The 15,995-nt window shown below is 47.8% G+C and overlaps 1 protein-coding gene and 2 pseudogenes across 1 annotated transcript in view; all 3 read right to left on the reverse strand.

Annotated features, from left to right (window-relative positions):
- The window catches only part of LOC135055088 (placenta-specific protein 9-like), a 145,928-nt gene that overhangs the window by 74,838 nt on the left and 55,095 nt on the right, over positions 1 to 15,995 (reverse strand). The gene's annotated exons all lie outside the window — the stretch shown is intronic.
- On the reverse strand, positions 5,998 to 6,116 carry LOC134895484 (5S ribosomal RNA; annotated as a pseudogene).
- Positions 7,409 to 7,526, reverse strand: LOC134896777 (5S ribosomal RNA; annotated as a pseudogene).

The raw sequence follows: 15,995 nt of genomic DNA on the forward strand, positions 1-15,995 counted from the left end.
TTCTGTTTCTATTCGTGACCCCAGACAAGGCGTGCAGCTCCTAGAGATCTTCTGTTCTGTATTTATTTCTGCTCGTGTTTATCCCATCACATGGTTACTATAAAATGCCATCCCGCTGTGAAGCGATGTTCCAGGCATGTTTTATGTTAGTGATGTGTGACCTCATTCTTTGTGTAATGGGTTAGGTAATTGAGCTTTATGATTTTATGGAATCTGAATATCTGGTCAGCATGACTTCATTTTAAATAAACCATATAGTTGCTTTCAATTTTCACCTCCATTAGCAAATCAGCTGCAAGATGTTGTCTGTCTAAAATACTTGAAACTGACATTATAAGTCGCTTTGCTTCTTTCACCATTGCAGCTGTTCCTTATCTACTTGTCCCCATAGTCCTCATTTGTTCAGCAGCAGCCGGTTTGTCTTTAAGCATGAAAATCGTAGCATTAATGCTCAAGGGCATCATCTTATACAATTAGTTAGGATAAATAATAATGATGAAAATATACTTAGTTTCTGCGCATCTCAACTTTCAAATATATATTTAAACAAAGATATTTGTGAGGTCTTGGATAGCATTTTAGATATTATGGCGTCTTCCAGTGTAGACCAAGTATCTGGCTTGTGAGTAATTTTTATACCTAACATGTGTGCCAGGATAGCACTGATACTTTGTTTTAGAAGAGGTTGTGATGGGCAAAAATCATCTCCACATTATAAGAGAGATTAAAGAGACTGACATTAGAGACAGAGATGAGGGACGGGATGTTGGGGGGGACAAAGATGAGAGACGGGGGAAAAACCTGCAATGCTGGGCATAACAGCTAGTGACCTGGTGTATGATGTACCAGTACACCAACAGATATGCTAATGGTTGAGGAGTCCTGCCCTCCACTCAATTCTCTCCACTCTCATTTCACATGGCAAGGAACATTTTAGGTCAGAGGTGAATGCTTTGTGCAGACTGTGTGGTGGTTGGACCCAAATGACACATCAAGGGATCGATAACCAAATAATGATCAGTTGTTGCACAGGGTACCTCCCACCAGAGCCATAATTAGACACTTTGGTGCCCTGTGCCAGAAAGAGAATTGATGGTCCCCCATACTTAAAATAGAGATATAGCACGCCGAAGGCGTGTGTAATTTTTTTTTTTTTACTATAGGGGCGTGGCTTCATGGAGAGGAGCAGGGCCACAGAATAGTACCAATTCACATCACACCACTCAGTAGTATCCCTTATACACATTACGCCAGGTAAAGCCCATTACACACACATTACACCAGGAAGAGCACTTTATACATATTACGCCAAGTAGAGCACCTTATACACATTATGCCAGGTAGAGCCCATTACACCAGATACAGCACTTATATATAGGTATACCAGGTAGTGATGGAAAATCTAGTTCCCTTTGGTGATTAGTTCATTATGATCTAGGTCACTGAAAATATTAGTTCAGAAGATTAGTTCATGTAGTTCATTTAGTTCATCATTTCACTCACTGACTCTGAGACTGAAAGGAGTGAATGGATTTAGAACTAGTCTAGACTATTACACATAGGCCCTCATTCCGAGTTGTTCGCTCGCAAGCTGCTTTTAGCAGCTTTGCACACGCTAAGCCGCCGCCTACTGGGAGTGAATCTTAGCTTATCAAAATTGCGAACGAAAGATTCGCAAAATTGCGAATAGACACTTCTTAGCAGTTTCTGAGTAGCTCCACACTTACTCGGCATCTGCGATCAGTTCAGTCAGTTTCGTTCCTGGTTTGACGTCACAAACACACCCAGCGTTCGCCCAGACACTCCTCCGTTTCTCCAGCCACTCCCGCGTTTTTCCCAGAAACGTTAGCGTTTTTTCGCACACACCCATAAAACGGCCAGTTTCCGCCCAGAAACACCCACTTCCTGTCAATCACATTACGATCACCAGAACGAAGAAAAAACCTCGTAATGCCGTGAGTAAAATACCTAACTGCATAGCAAATTTATTGGCGCAGTCGCACTGCGGACATTGCGCATGCGCATTAGCGACTAATCGCTCCGTTGCGAGAAAAAAATAACAAGCGAACAACTCGGAATGACCCCCATAGAGTAGGTCTAATACTAGCTCATTGTGGGAGTTTTAGTCTTGTTCAGATGATCAGATAAGTTTAATATGTCAGATTTTTTTATGTTTAAGAAAAGCAATAACTTATCAACCTTATATGGACATGTTTATCTCTGCAATATTAATCCAATTGTTGGTCTTAATTTTTACTTCATAATATGCAAGTGAAAGACCCAAATTCAGAGTAATGTAATAAGTCACTTTTTTCTGCTTTTAAAATACAGTAATTAAAATGAAAAAATGTTCCTTTGCCCCAATGTAACAGACCTTAGAGAGAGATAAAGTGGAGATGTTGCAAAGTAACCAATCAGCTTCTGTCATTTATCTTCAACAGTCTATAAAGTGACAGAAGCTGATTGGTTACTAGGGGCAACCGCTATGTCTTGTGTTGTGTGCAGTAATCAGACCCTACAGGATAGCATGCAGCACTCCGCACTGTGGGGGTCATTCTGACCTGAACGCTCGCTGCAGGTCAGAACTGTCGTTGCCTAGCGATCGCCTCTGCCTGATTGACAGGCAGAGGCGGTCGCTGAGTAGGAGGGGGAGGCACGGCGTTGTTTGGCCACCATTTTGTGTGCGCAGTCCGGCCAACGCAGGCGTGGCCGGACCGTGTGGGGCGGGCCGCAGCGTCTGCATGATGTCACACGTAGCCGATGCGAGCCGGGCAGTGACGAGTAGCTCCCAGCCAGCGCGCAAAAGCTGCACTGGTCGGGAGCTACTCCTGAAGTACAAAAGCGGCAATGCTTTTGTACTTCAGCGATGGGGCAGGGACTGACATGCGGGGTGAGCTAGCCCTGTGCTGGGCATCCCCCCGCATGTCTGTGTTCCTGATCGTAGCTGTGCTAAATTTAGCACAGCTACGACCAACTCGGAATGACCCCCTGTGTCTTTAGCTGATTGGGAGTGTAGCTTGTTACCTAATATACTGGGGGAATGAATCATGGCTATATGCAGTTCAGGATCAGCTCCATACAATGTATATGCCGAGGACAGCAGTGCCACACATGGTAGCTTAGAGGCACTGTACTGACTCATTATGGCTGTATGAGTCATTGAGTCGGAGAGATAATCAGTGATCTGTATGAATCAGTGAACTACTGAACTACTTGGAAGGAGAATGACTCATGAGTCATCATGACAATGTAGTTCAGGATTAGCTCCACAGAGTCATCTTGCTAGAGTCTGTTTAGTAGCAGGCCGTCCCCTCTTGTGAAATCCGTAGAGGATGAAGAGAGAATCTGTCTTTCTGATGGCACTGGTATGAATCATGTAGATCCTTAATGGCCGGACTACGTCCAGCGACGCATCTCCTGCAGAAAATCCCGATTCCTAAAAAAAACGGGACTATAATTTCTTCATTAAGGTGGAATCTAGACCCCACCTTAGGAAGATACCCAGACCTAGTTCTGAGAACTATTTTATCTGGATAAACATCAGACAAAGAGATTAACATGACAGTGCTCCTAAATCTGACACTCTTCTAGCTGATGCCATATTCAGCAGGAAGAGAACTTTAGCTGTCAACCAATTAAAATCCACTTTATTTAGTGGTTCAAACAGAGCAACTTGAAGGGCTTTGAGGACTAGACTTAAATCCCCAGGCACTGTAGTAGGAACAAAGGGAGGTTGAATGCAGAGCCGGCCCTAACCAATATGATGCCCTAGGCAAGATTATGGCTGGTGCCCCCTAGCACACAGTACTGCAACTTTATTCACTTTTGATCATGCGATAGTGTCGATAATTCATATTACATCCCACAGTAGTATCACTTTACCTTAAACATGACTCCTCACAGTAGAGCCCCTTATTCACATTGCATCACACTGAATTGCTCCTTATTCACATTACACCACACCCGATTGCTCTTTATTCACATTAGACGACACAGTAGTGCCCTTTCTATACGCAACGCCACATAGTAGAGCACCTTATACACATAATGCCACACATTAGTAATGCATTTATACACATAATTCCACACAGTAATGCCCCTTACACATATGCAACACATTATTAATGTCCTTATAAACATAATGCACCTTACACATTATGACAACCTTTAATAATGCCCTTTTACACATAATGTCCCTTACACATATGCAGCACATTATTAATGCCCTTATACACATAATGACACACATTGTGCCCCCTACACATTTGCTGCACATTATTAGTGCCCCTATACACATAATGACACACACACAGTAGTACCCTGTTACACATATGCCGCACATTATTAATGCCCTTATACACATAATGACACACATAGTGCCCCTTACACATATGTTGCACATTACTAATGCATTTTTACATGTCACAAATAATGCTCCTTACATATATTCCGAACACTACTGCACAACCAATCCACTCACATGCACACAGCACTCACACTGCCACTAACACTGTGACCTCTGCCTCTGCTTGGATACAGATGTGTCCTCATAAATCTTGCCTCAATGCTAAGGTCGGGCACCTTTTTTTTATGAAAATGCATCTAATTTGCTATGTGGCTAGGGTGCACAAGCCACTTCTGCTGTTTAAAATGATATGCAGCATGCCTATATACTGTGTGAGACTGTGGCTGTATCTGCATATGAAATGCTACACACAGAATATAGGCATGCCGCATATCATTTTAATCAGCAGAAGCTGCTGATGCCCCTAGGCATATCAAATGCCCTAGGCAATTGCCTAGTTTGCCTATGCCTATGGCCGGCTCTGGTTGAATGTGTAGCATTCCCTGGAAAAAAGTGCGCACATCCTGCAATTTGGCAATTTTTCTTTCGGAACCATCCAGTCAATGCTGGCACTTGCCTTCTCAAGGAAGCCACCCTTAAACCTTTATCCATTCCTGCATGAAGGAATGCTAGAACACTGAAAACTCTGAAAGATTTCGGGTCCATTTCTTTTCCATTGCACCAATGAATATGGGCTTGCTATATTTGGTGATAAATACGAGCCAAGGAAGTTTCCCTTGCTCTGAGCATCTGTGAGAATCCTCTGGATTTCAGGATATAGACTTCAAGAGCCTACAGTCGATCCAGATATCTGTGATAACAAGGGCCCTGCATTAGTAGATCTGGGCGTAGAGGAAACAGAAATGGCATTCAACATTTTATACGGATCTGCGTACCATTGCCTTCTGGGCCAAGCCGGAGCTATTAGAATCCTGGCCTCCTTGTTGTATTTTCCTCACTATCCTGGGTAGCAGGATGATTTGAGAAAACACATAAGTGCAATGAAATTCCCATTAAAAAGACGTCCACAAAGATCACTCCCTGATCCTTTGTTCCTGACCCGATTATGGGCTCTTTGTTGTTCAGATGGGGCTCCATGAGAAATATCTCTGGCCAACCACACTTGTCTAACCGAGTCTGAAACGACTTTAGGGTATAAAGCCAATTTGCTTACGTGAATGGTGTGTCAACTGAGAAATCTGTTCTTCAGTTTAGGACTCCCGGAACAAACACTGTGGACAAGGCTGGAAGATGGAGTTCTGCACACTTTAGTATGTGACTTACCTCCTTCCTTGCTGTTTAGCTGTGTGTTCCTCTCTGAAGGTTGAGGTACACTACTGTCGTTTCCTTGTCCTTGCGGATCTGGACCGGTTTTCCTTTAGGAATGTCCTGTGCCTGAATCAGGACCCAGTATATGGCCCAAGGTGCTAACAGGTTTATTAGCAGGCAACTTTCTTCTGTGGCCCAAAATCCCCGGAATCATAATCTTCCGGACAATGGCCCCCCACAGCCCTGAAAACTGGCATATGTTGTCAGGATCTCCCAACCTGATATCCAAAAGGGGTGTCCTCTGGCCTAGATGGAATGTCTGTAGCCCCCAGGCTACTGACTTTCTTACCCTTTCTGCCAGTACCACGTACTTGTTTGTATTATACGGACAGCACCTAGTGTTCCCAGGTGGTCTCCCATCCAAGTACCTACCAGGCCCAACACTGCTTAGCTTGCAAGATCAGGTGAGATTGGGCATATCCAGTGTGGTATGGCTGTAGATGGTTATTGTCCATCTGGCCAACCTATACCCCCTGGTATTGACAGGTGGTCTCTTATCAGAGATTTAACCAAGCACAACACTGCTTAACTTCCAACATCAATGAGATTCGGCATATCCAGTGTGATGCGGCTGTAGATGGAAACAGATGCTGGAGAGGTCTTGAGTGGAATTGATATTGACTGTGTAACAACTCCTGAGTCCTTAACTGCACCTTGGATATCTTGTTCCAAGGTAACTATTTTCTGCAGACTCGAATTCAGTACAGCCCCACCGTGAGCTATCCATAGTTACGGAACCAGAGATGATTTTGCCAATTTATGAACCACCCGTGCCTCTGCAGACAAGTTATTGTGTGTGGTAAATGGCACAGAAACCTTTCCTGTATTTGTCCCAGAATAAAAAGGTGGTCAAGGTATGGCAATTTTCTTATCCCCTGCTAGCGGAGATAAACTGCCATAATCATTTTGGTAAATACTCTGGGGCTGTGACTAACACAAAGGGTAAGTAACCCTGAGATAACACTAATGGACAGTGCTATAGGAGTCTGAAGGTAAGATTCCTGACTTATCCAAGAATACTATGTATTCTACTGGCTCCCCACCAACTATGGAGTGCCATGTCTCCATGTGAACCGTGGTACCCAAATTTATCTGTTTAGACTTTTTGAGATTGAGAATGGGGAGAAGGACCCAGGTTGGAGTAAACCTCCCCATTGTGCATGGGTTACCGGAATGACTATTCCTAACCAAAGCAATTTCTGAACTGCTTCATGCAAATCCCTCGCCTACACCTCTACCCGAGACGGGCTGAAACATAAAACCTTCAAGAAGGATGCTTCTAGAAGGGAAAGAATAACCTAGAGATACCGCTTCTTGCACCCAGGCATCTATTTGTAAACTACTACCAGATCTGTGCAAACTGAAGAAGTCGGCCCCCTTCTGGTTTGGAAACTGTCCCTCTTGGGGCTGTTATGTTCCTTTATGACTGACCAGGCTGAAACCGGACCCCTAAATTTGGGGTTATATGTGGAAGGAAACGTGACCTTCTTGGAGTCTGTTTCTGACTCCAGAATAACTGTTACCGCCTTCCCCAACAGAAACATCCAGCCACGGCAAAGTTTCCAGAACCTTCTTAGATTCTGAATCAGCTTTCCATGTATGTGAGCCAAACTTCTCTGCGAACAGCTATTGTTATTGCTAATGGCCTAGAACATTAGTGTCCATATGAGCTATGTGAGATTCTTGCTCACTTGCAGGCACTGAAAATCTGTCTTCCAGTACCTCAGCCCAATCTACCTACAGCACCTGGTATTTCAAGGTGGTCTCCCTCCAAGAACTAACCAGGCCCAACACTGCTTGGCTTCCAAGATCTAATGAGATTGGGCCTATCCAGTGTAGTGTAGCCGTAGATTTCAAGGTGAAGTCATGGCTGACCTTATGACTGCCCCAGACAAAGAGAATATGGTCTTTTTTTGAAAACCATTCCTCTTTTGACGGCAGAGGCCATATAGATTTTTGCACTAACAATGACATGCATATCTATTTTGGGAGGCACTTCCTTATTTTAAACTGTCCCCAGCTGGAAAAGATATTGGAATCCCATTTATTCTATTTTATTGGGTGTAAGCCAAAACCTTTTTCCTGAATTCTGCCCTCGTGAAGTGGCCCTTTAGGACGTTTAAACACAGGTGCCTTATTTTTACCCCAGGCTATGCTGCCTTTATTGACAGACTAGCCTTTTTTGCTCTAATTTATTCAGCTTATTCATTTAGCTGATACCGTTTACCTGTTCTTCGTATGCTGAAGTAGAGTTTATAGAGCTTTCATCGTCTGATGATTATCATGTGTAATCTGTGAAGTCAATTTATTTACCTTCGGTTCATCAGCTTGTCTTATTGGAGAAGCTGTTGGGGATATACCGCAAGTAATGAGCTGCATGGGTTAATAGTGTAAGAATTAACTTTTCAGCTAAACTGGACAAGGTCCGTACATACATCGCCCCAATGGGTCTATCTATACCTGATGTAGATCAGGGAAGTATTATGCTAAACAGCAAACCATTTTACACATAAACCATCCTGTACCAGATCATAGAGGATAATACAGTTTTTGCAAAACAACATATATGAGTGTTGGTGTTACTGTAAGTGTACCCTCGTCACCTTTGCCACTCTTAAACATGATAAATAATCAGCACTCTCACAGTGTACTACACAATTTGTGACTGTAACCACTTTTTCCTAAAGTGATATCATGTGTGACCCTACCCATGCATCTGCATTAAGGATCAGAAAATCAACCGACAATCATTTATATTAAGTCAGCAATCACACTAGCAGTCAGTCACATCTCTTATATAATAGCCCAGATCTGTGACTTTGTGCTTCATTTGCTAACGCTGGGTGGAGTCACAACACTGGGCGGAGTTAGTCAAATGAGTCACAGATCTGGGCAAATCTATAGGAGACTAGGAGCAGAAGCAGATGGTATGGGAATGGCACAGGCAGGGGTGCATACCTCCCAGCTTTCCTCAGGCAGACAGGGGTGCATACCTCCCAGCTTTCCTCAGGCAGAAGGAGGGCACACACACACACACACTCTCGGCGAAAAGGGGGCGTGGTCAATGAAAAGGGGGCGTGGCTTCACGGGAGGGCCCCCCGTTTTCGTCAGTGAGGGGTCATGCCCAGCGCTCTGTGAGCTGCTGGCATGCCCCCAGGGGCTGATTATGAGTCCGGGGGGCCCAGGGCACTTGAGACAGGGGAGTCATATCACATGGCTGTGTCTGCTGTGGGGCTGGGGGCGTGGCCTAATCGCGGGACGCGTGGCCAAGCCCCCTTATTCAAATTCCGGGATTTTTTTTTTTGTATGGAATTTTGGCCCCTCAGCTAAGGCTAAATCCAGAGGGGGTGGTTGCTCCCCCCTACACACCCGCACAGGCAGAAGAAAGCAGGGAGACTGCTGCCTCCCTGCACCACCACAGACCTGCCAACACGCAGCAGCGTGTGCTGACTGTAGCACAATGCTGCCGCTGTTACTGGCAGGACGGGGGAGCTTCTGAGCTGGGACAGAGCTACTCCAGCCGGGGGGTCCCCTAAAACTGTGGGGCCCATGGTACGTACCCCCTGCCCCCCCCCCCTATATCCGTCTCTGCTGCCGGAACCCCGGGACAGTTGGGAGGTATGGGGGTGTGTGATGGGCACCGGCTCACTGTGTGCTTGACCCCCCACATCAGCATACTCAGCAGGGGCTCTCTGGCGCGGAGGAGCATCACTTTCTAGCACACTCCACGCTTCTTAGCTGCAGTTTTGTGGGGCACCTGCTGCTGTGCAGGTTCCGTACTTTAGCCAGTGGGTAGCGCTGCAGAAGTCCGAGCTGCTTGCAGGCTCCGACCCCCTCCTCCCTCCAACCGCAGCGTCTCCTGGCAGCTAACCAGTCACTCCCAGTCGCCCCTTACCACAGTGCCCAGCAGCCGCGAGGTCCGCGCCACGTGCATGCTATGCCTATGACATCCTCCTCCCTCCAGCCGCAGCGTCTCCTGGGAGCTAACCAGTCACTCCCAGTCTCCCTTTACCACAGTGCCCAACAGCCGCGAGGTCCGCGCCACGTGCATGCTATGACCCCCTCCTCCCTCCAGTCGCAGTGTCTCCTGGGGGCTAACCAGTCACTCCCAGTCTCCCCTTACCACAGTGCCCGGCAGCTGCGCGAGGTCTGCAGTGTGACTGAGGAGGGGGGGAGGGATGCTGACGGGCAGAGGAAGCAGGACTCCAGCCTGAGAGAGTCAGCCATGCCAAGTCTCCACCAGCAGCAGATCCCAACAGGTTGGAGTGGAACAGCAGCAGCCAGCAGCAGTGACTCCGGTAAGACACATCTGTCTGTCACCACTGTTTTGTCCCTAATACCAATCTCTCCCATGCCCTGTGTTCTGTCATGTCCCTGTCACCCCTGGCCTTGCCCTGTCACCCTTATCATGGCCCTTTCACCCCTATGCTGGCCCTGTTACCCCTATCCTGGCTCTGTCACCCCTGTTCTGACCCTGTCACTCCTGTCCTGGCCCTGTTACTGCATGCCCTCCAACTACCTTTTTGGCAGGTACAGTACCCGCAGCGCCTCCAGACCCCTCCTCAATGCACCATACCTCCGCACCTTCCCCTCCACCACATGCGGCACTCCACCCCTCCCCCACACGCTGTGCCTCCAGAACCCCTACATCACCCGTGGCTCCCACTCCCCCACCACCCACAGCACCTCCAGACCCCCTCCACCATCCACCCCCCATATATGTCTTCCCCCACACCTGCCCCCTCCACCCTCAGCATCTGCAGACACCCTCCTCCATCTGCGGTCCCCCCCCTCACCCACCCCTCCCCCACCCATGGCACTCCCGCACCTACCCCTCCACCACCTGCAGCGCCTCCAGACCCCCTTCCCCATCCGCTGCACCACCCGTACCTGCCCCTCCCCTACCCACGGCGCCTCCAGACCCCCTACTGTTCACGCCGTCGCAAGGGGCTGTGCCTCCTTCACCATCGCACGCCCTTTCATTGTGCAATATTTAACCACTAACAAAGGAATGCAGGTAATACTCCATATAATACAAATATTGAACCCCAGAAAGGCATGCAAGGGTTAAGGGGGCGTAGCCCCTTGCGACGGTGTGAAGAGCGCCCGTAGGGCGCGATGAAGCACCTAGTGTTATATATTAGTCATATGAGCATATTATCAACTACAAACACATCTCAAAGTATGTAGGAGTGTATATTACTGAATTCTGTTCTATACAGATCTTTAACGTATTCAGATGCATAGCAAATAAAACCACAGTAATGTACACAGACTCATATGCAATAGGCACTAAAGTTAACTATTCATACTAACAAAAGTAGATAGAAACTTAGTGCTGTGTAACCCTTACTCTGTAGAGTGGGATACAGGGAGACTCACCCCACTTCCAGGATCGATCAATACGTTTGCGTATGCTGAGTGGATCCAGATGCTACTAGTGTACACTGCCGCTCCGGTAACTTTTTAGTGGACACAGACGCTCAGTGAATGCCAGTGTATGCAGACGCACCCATCTGCGACCTCTTAGCAGTAAACTTAGTGTATACAGACGCAGCGGCCTATGCTGCGACCGAGTTCCCTCATGGTAGCATCTGAGACGGAAGTGAGGCAATCAGTTCATGGCGGGAGACGCACGGTAACTGGTCATGAACTGGGGGGAGGGGCAACCAGGAGAGCGTCTGACTCTCCACCGCTGACATCAACCCTAGGGATCGCAGCCTCATACTAATCCTGGTGCTTATGATCCCTAAGGCCTAGCGCTGGAGCACCCGTGGTGGCGGCGCGCCAGCTACTGTTTGGTAGTCTCCCCCCAAACACTGCGGCTGTGTCGTATTCCCCTTCTAAGTGGAACCGATGCCTTACCTTCTCCCCGTGCTCCGGCCACAGCCTTGTAACGTCTGCTGGACCTGCTAGTATATCTGACACAGATGCCCGTCGAGACAGCACTTGTACCGTGGGTAAGCGTTGTTGCTACCCAGCGGAGAGTTGTTGGAGCGACTCTTTCCAATATGCGTTTAAGATGCTGTTAGGAAAGATCACTCAAAAAACAATGTAGTAAGACTATAAAAATAAAATAAAAACGCTTAGGGCTGCCAAACACAGCAGCCCTGTGACCATGGTCCGACTTCCTGCCGCACCAAACAAAAAACTGATTAGCCTGAGCCAGTGGGCGGGGATATATATGGACGAGCCCGTTGCATCCTGGGAGGACTGAAAGCTTGTGATCGTTTGGTGCCAATCCGCTGTTGCTCCATCATATCCCATTGTTATCCTGTGGATAACCTGTGGACCCAGCCGGAGAAATAATGGTATTTCTCTATCGTCCTAAGTGGATGCTGGGGTTCCTGAAAGGACCATGGGGAATAGCGGCTCCGCAGGAGACAGGGCACAAAAAGTAAAGCTTTTACAGGTCAGGTGGTGTGCACTGGCTCCTCCCCCTATGACCCTCCTCCAGACTCCAGTTAGATTTTTGTGCCCGGCCGAGAAGGGTGCAATTCTAGGTGGCTCTCATAAAGAGCTGCTTAGAGAAGTTTAGCTTAGGTTTTTTATTTTACAGTGATTCCTGCTGGCAACAGGATCACTGCAACGAGGGACAGAGGGGAGAAGAAGTGAACTCACCTGCGTGCAGGATGGATTGGCTTCTTGGCTACTGGACATGAAGCTCCAGAGGGACGATCACAGGTACAGCCTGGATGGTCACCGGAGCCTCGCCGCCGGCCCCCTCGCAGATGCTGAAGCAAGAAGAGGTCCAGAATCGGCGGCTGAAGACTCCTGCAGTCTTCTAAAGGTAGCGCACAGCACTGCAGCTGTGCGCCATTTTCCTCTCAGCACACTTCACACGGCAGTCACTGAGGGTGCAGGGCGCTGGGGGGGGGCGCCCTGGGAGGCAAATGTAAACCTATATAAGGCTAAAAATACCTCACATATAGCCCCCAGAGGCTATATGGAGATATTTAACCCCTGCCTAAATACAATAAATAGCGGGAGACGAGCCCGCCGAAAAAGGGGCGGGGCCTATCTCCTCAGCACACAGCGCCATTTTCTCTCACAGAAAGGCTGAAGAGAAGGCTCCCAGGCTCTCCCCTGCACTGCACTACAGAAACAGGGTTTAAACAGAGAGGGGGGGGCACTAAATTGGCGATATAAATATATTAAAGATGCTATAAGGGAGAAACACTTATATAAGGTTGTCCCTATGTAATTATAGCGTTTTTTTGGTGTGTGCTGGCAAACTCTCCCTCTGTCTCTCCAAAGGGCTAGTGGGGTCCTGTCCTCTGTCAGAGCATTCCCGGTGTGTGTGCTGTGTGTCGGTACGTGTGTGTCGACATGTATGAGGACGATGTTGGAGGAGGCGGAGCAATTGCCTATGATGGTGATGTCACTCTCTAGGGAGTCGACACCGGTATGGATGGCTTATTTAGGGAATTACGTGAGAATGTCAACACGCTGCAAGGTCGGTTGACGACATGAGACGGCCGACAAACAATTAGTACCGGTCCAGGCGTCTCAGAAACACCGTCAGGGGTTTTTAATAACGCCCATTTACCTCAGTCGGTCGACACAGACACAGACACCGACACTGAATCCAGTGTCGACGGTGAATAAACAAACGTATTCCTTATTAGGGCCACACGTTAAGGGCAATGAAGGAGGTGTTACATATTTCTGATACTACAAGTACCACAAAAAAGGGTATTATGTGGGAGTGAAAAAACTACCTGTAGTTTTTCCTGAATCAGATAAAATAAAATAAAGTGTGTGATGATGCGTGGGTTTACCCCGATAGCAAATATTGGCGTTATACCCTTTCCCGCCAGAAGTTAGGGCGCGTTGGAAATGAATAAGGCGCTCACACGCTTATCAAGTGGCGTTACCGTCTCCAGATACGGCCGCCCTCAAGGAGCCAGCTGATAGGCAGCTGGAAAAATATCCTAAAAAGTATATACACACATAAGGTGGTTATACTGCGACCAGCGATCGCCATCAGCCTGGAGATGCAGTGCTGGGTTGGCTTGGTCGGTTTCCCTGACTGAAAATATTTGATTGATATAGAGCATTTAATAGGATGCATTATATATTTATGTATGCGAGATGCACAGAGGGATATGTGCACTCTGGCATCAAAATAAGTGCGTGATCCATATCTCCCAGAAGATGTCATGGACACGACAGTGGTCAGGTGATACATATCCCATACGACACATGGAAGTATGGCCGTATAAAGGGAAAGAGTTATTTGGGGTCGGTCCAACGGACCTGGGGGTCTCGGCAACAGCTGGAAATCCAACCTTTTTACCCCAAGTTACATCTCAGCAGAAACAGACACCGTCTTTTCAGCCTCAATCCTTCCGTTCCCATGAGGGCAAGCGGGCAAAAGGCCAGTCATATCTGCCCAGACATAGAGGAAAGGGAAGTAGACTGCAGCAGACAGCTCCTTCCCAGGAAAGGAAGCCTTCCACCGCGTCTGCCAAGTCCCCAGCATGACGCTGGGGCCGTGTAAGCGGACTCAGGTTAGGTGGGGGTGTAGTCTCAAGAGTCTCAACGCGCAGTGGGATCACTCGCAAGTTGACCCCTGGATCGTACTAGTATTATCCCAGGGGTACAGATTGGAGAGTCGAGACATCTTTTCCTCGCAGGTTCCTGAAGTCTGCGTTACCAACGGCTCCCTCCAACAGGGAGGCAGTATTGGGAAAAATTCACAAGCTGTATTTCCAGCAGGTGATAATCAAAGTACCCCTCCTACAACAAGGAAAAGGGTATTAGTCTTCCACACTATATGGTGGTACTGAAGCCAGACGGCTTGGTGAGACATAGTCTAAATCTGAAATCTTTGAACACTTACATAAAGGTTCAAATCAAGATGGAGTCACTCAGAGCAGTGATAGCGAACCGGAAAGAAGGGGACTATATGGTGTCCCTGGACATCAAGGATTACCTCCATGTCCAAATTTGCCCTTCTCAACAAGGGTACATCGGGTTCGTGATACAGAACTGTCAATATCAGTTTCAAAAGTTGCCGTTGAATTATCCACGGCACCCCGGGCCTTTACCAAGGTAATGGCCGAAAAGATGACTCTCTTCAAAGAAAAGGGCATCTTAATTATCCCTTACTTGGACGATATCCTGAAAGGGGCAAGTTCCAGAGAACAGTTGGAGGTCGGAAAAGAACTATCTAAAGTAGTTCTACGATAGCACGAGTGGATTCTAAATATTCCAAAAATCGCAGCTGTTTTTTCCGATGATATGTCTGCTGTTCCCAGGAATGATTCTGGGCATAGTCCAGAAAAAGGTATTTCTCCTGGAGGGGAAAGCCAGGGAGTTATCCGACCTAGTCAGAAACCTCCTAAAACCAGGCCAAGTATCAGTGCATTAATGCACAGGAGGCCTGGGAAAAATGGTGGCTTCTTACGAAGCGATTCCATTCGGCAGATCTCACGCAAACCATTTTCAGGGAGATTTGCTGGACGAATGGTCCGGATCGCATCTTCAGATGCATCAGCGGATAACCCTGTCTCCAAGGACAAGGGTATCTCTTCTGTGGTGGTTGCAGGAGGCTCATCTACTGGAGGGCCGCAGATTCGGCATACAGGATTGGATCCTGGTGACCACGGACGCCAGCCTGAGAGGCTGGGGAGCAGTCACACAGGGAAGAAACTTCCAGGGAGTGTGGACGAGCCTGGAAAAGTCTCTTCACATAAACATTCTGGAACTAAGAGCAATCTACAATGCTCTAAACCAGGCGGAACCTCTGCTTCAAGGAAGACCGGTGTTGATCCAGTCGGACAACATCACGGCAGTCGCCCATGTAAACAGACAGGGCGGCACAAGAAGCAGGAGTGCAATGGCAGAAGCTGCCAGGATCCTTCGCTGGGCGGAGAATCACGTGATAGCAGTATTCATCCCGGGCGTGGACAACTGGGAAGCAGACTTCCTCAGCAGACACGATCTTCACCCGGGAGAGTGGGGACTTCATTCAGAAGTTTTCCTCATGATAATAAACCGTTGGGAAAAACCAATGGTGGACATGATGGCGTCTCGCCTCAACAAAAAACTGGACAGGTATTGCGCCAGGTCAAGAGATCCGCAGGCAATAGCTGTGGATGCGCTGGTAACACCTTGGGTGTACCAGTCGGTATATGTGTTTCCTCCTCTGCCTCTCATACCAAAGGTATTGAGGATTATACGGCAAAGAGGAGTAAGAACGATACTAGTGGCTCCGGATTGGCCAAGAAGGACTTGGTACCCGGAACTTCAAGAGATGGTCACGGACGATCCGTGGCCTCTACCTCTGAGAAGGGACCTGCCTCAGCAGGGTCCT

The sequence above is a fragment of the Pseudophryne corroboree genome, chromosome 3, assembly GCF_028390025.1.
Source record: "Pseudophryne corroboree isolate aPseCor3 chromosome 3, aPseCor3.hap2, whole genome shotgun sequence".
Taxonomy (NCBI): Eukaryota; Metazoa; Chordata; class Amphibia; order Anura; family Myobatrachidae; genus Pseudophryne; species Pseudophryne corroboree.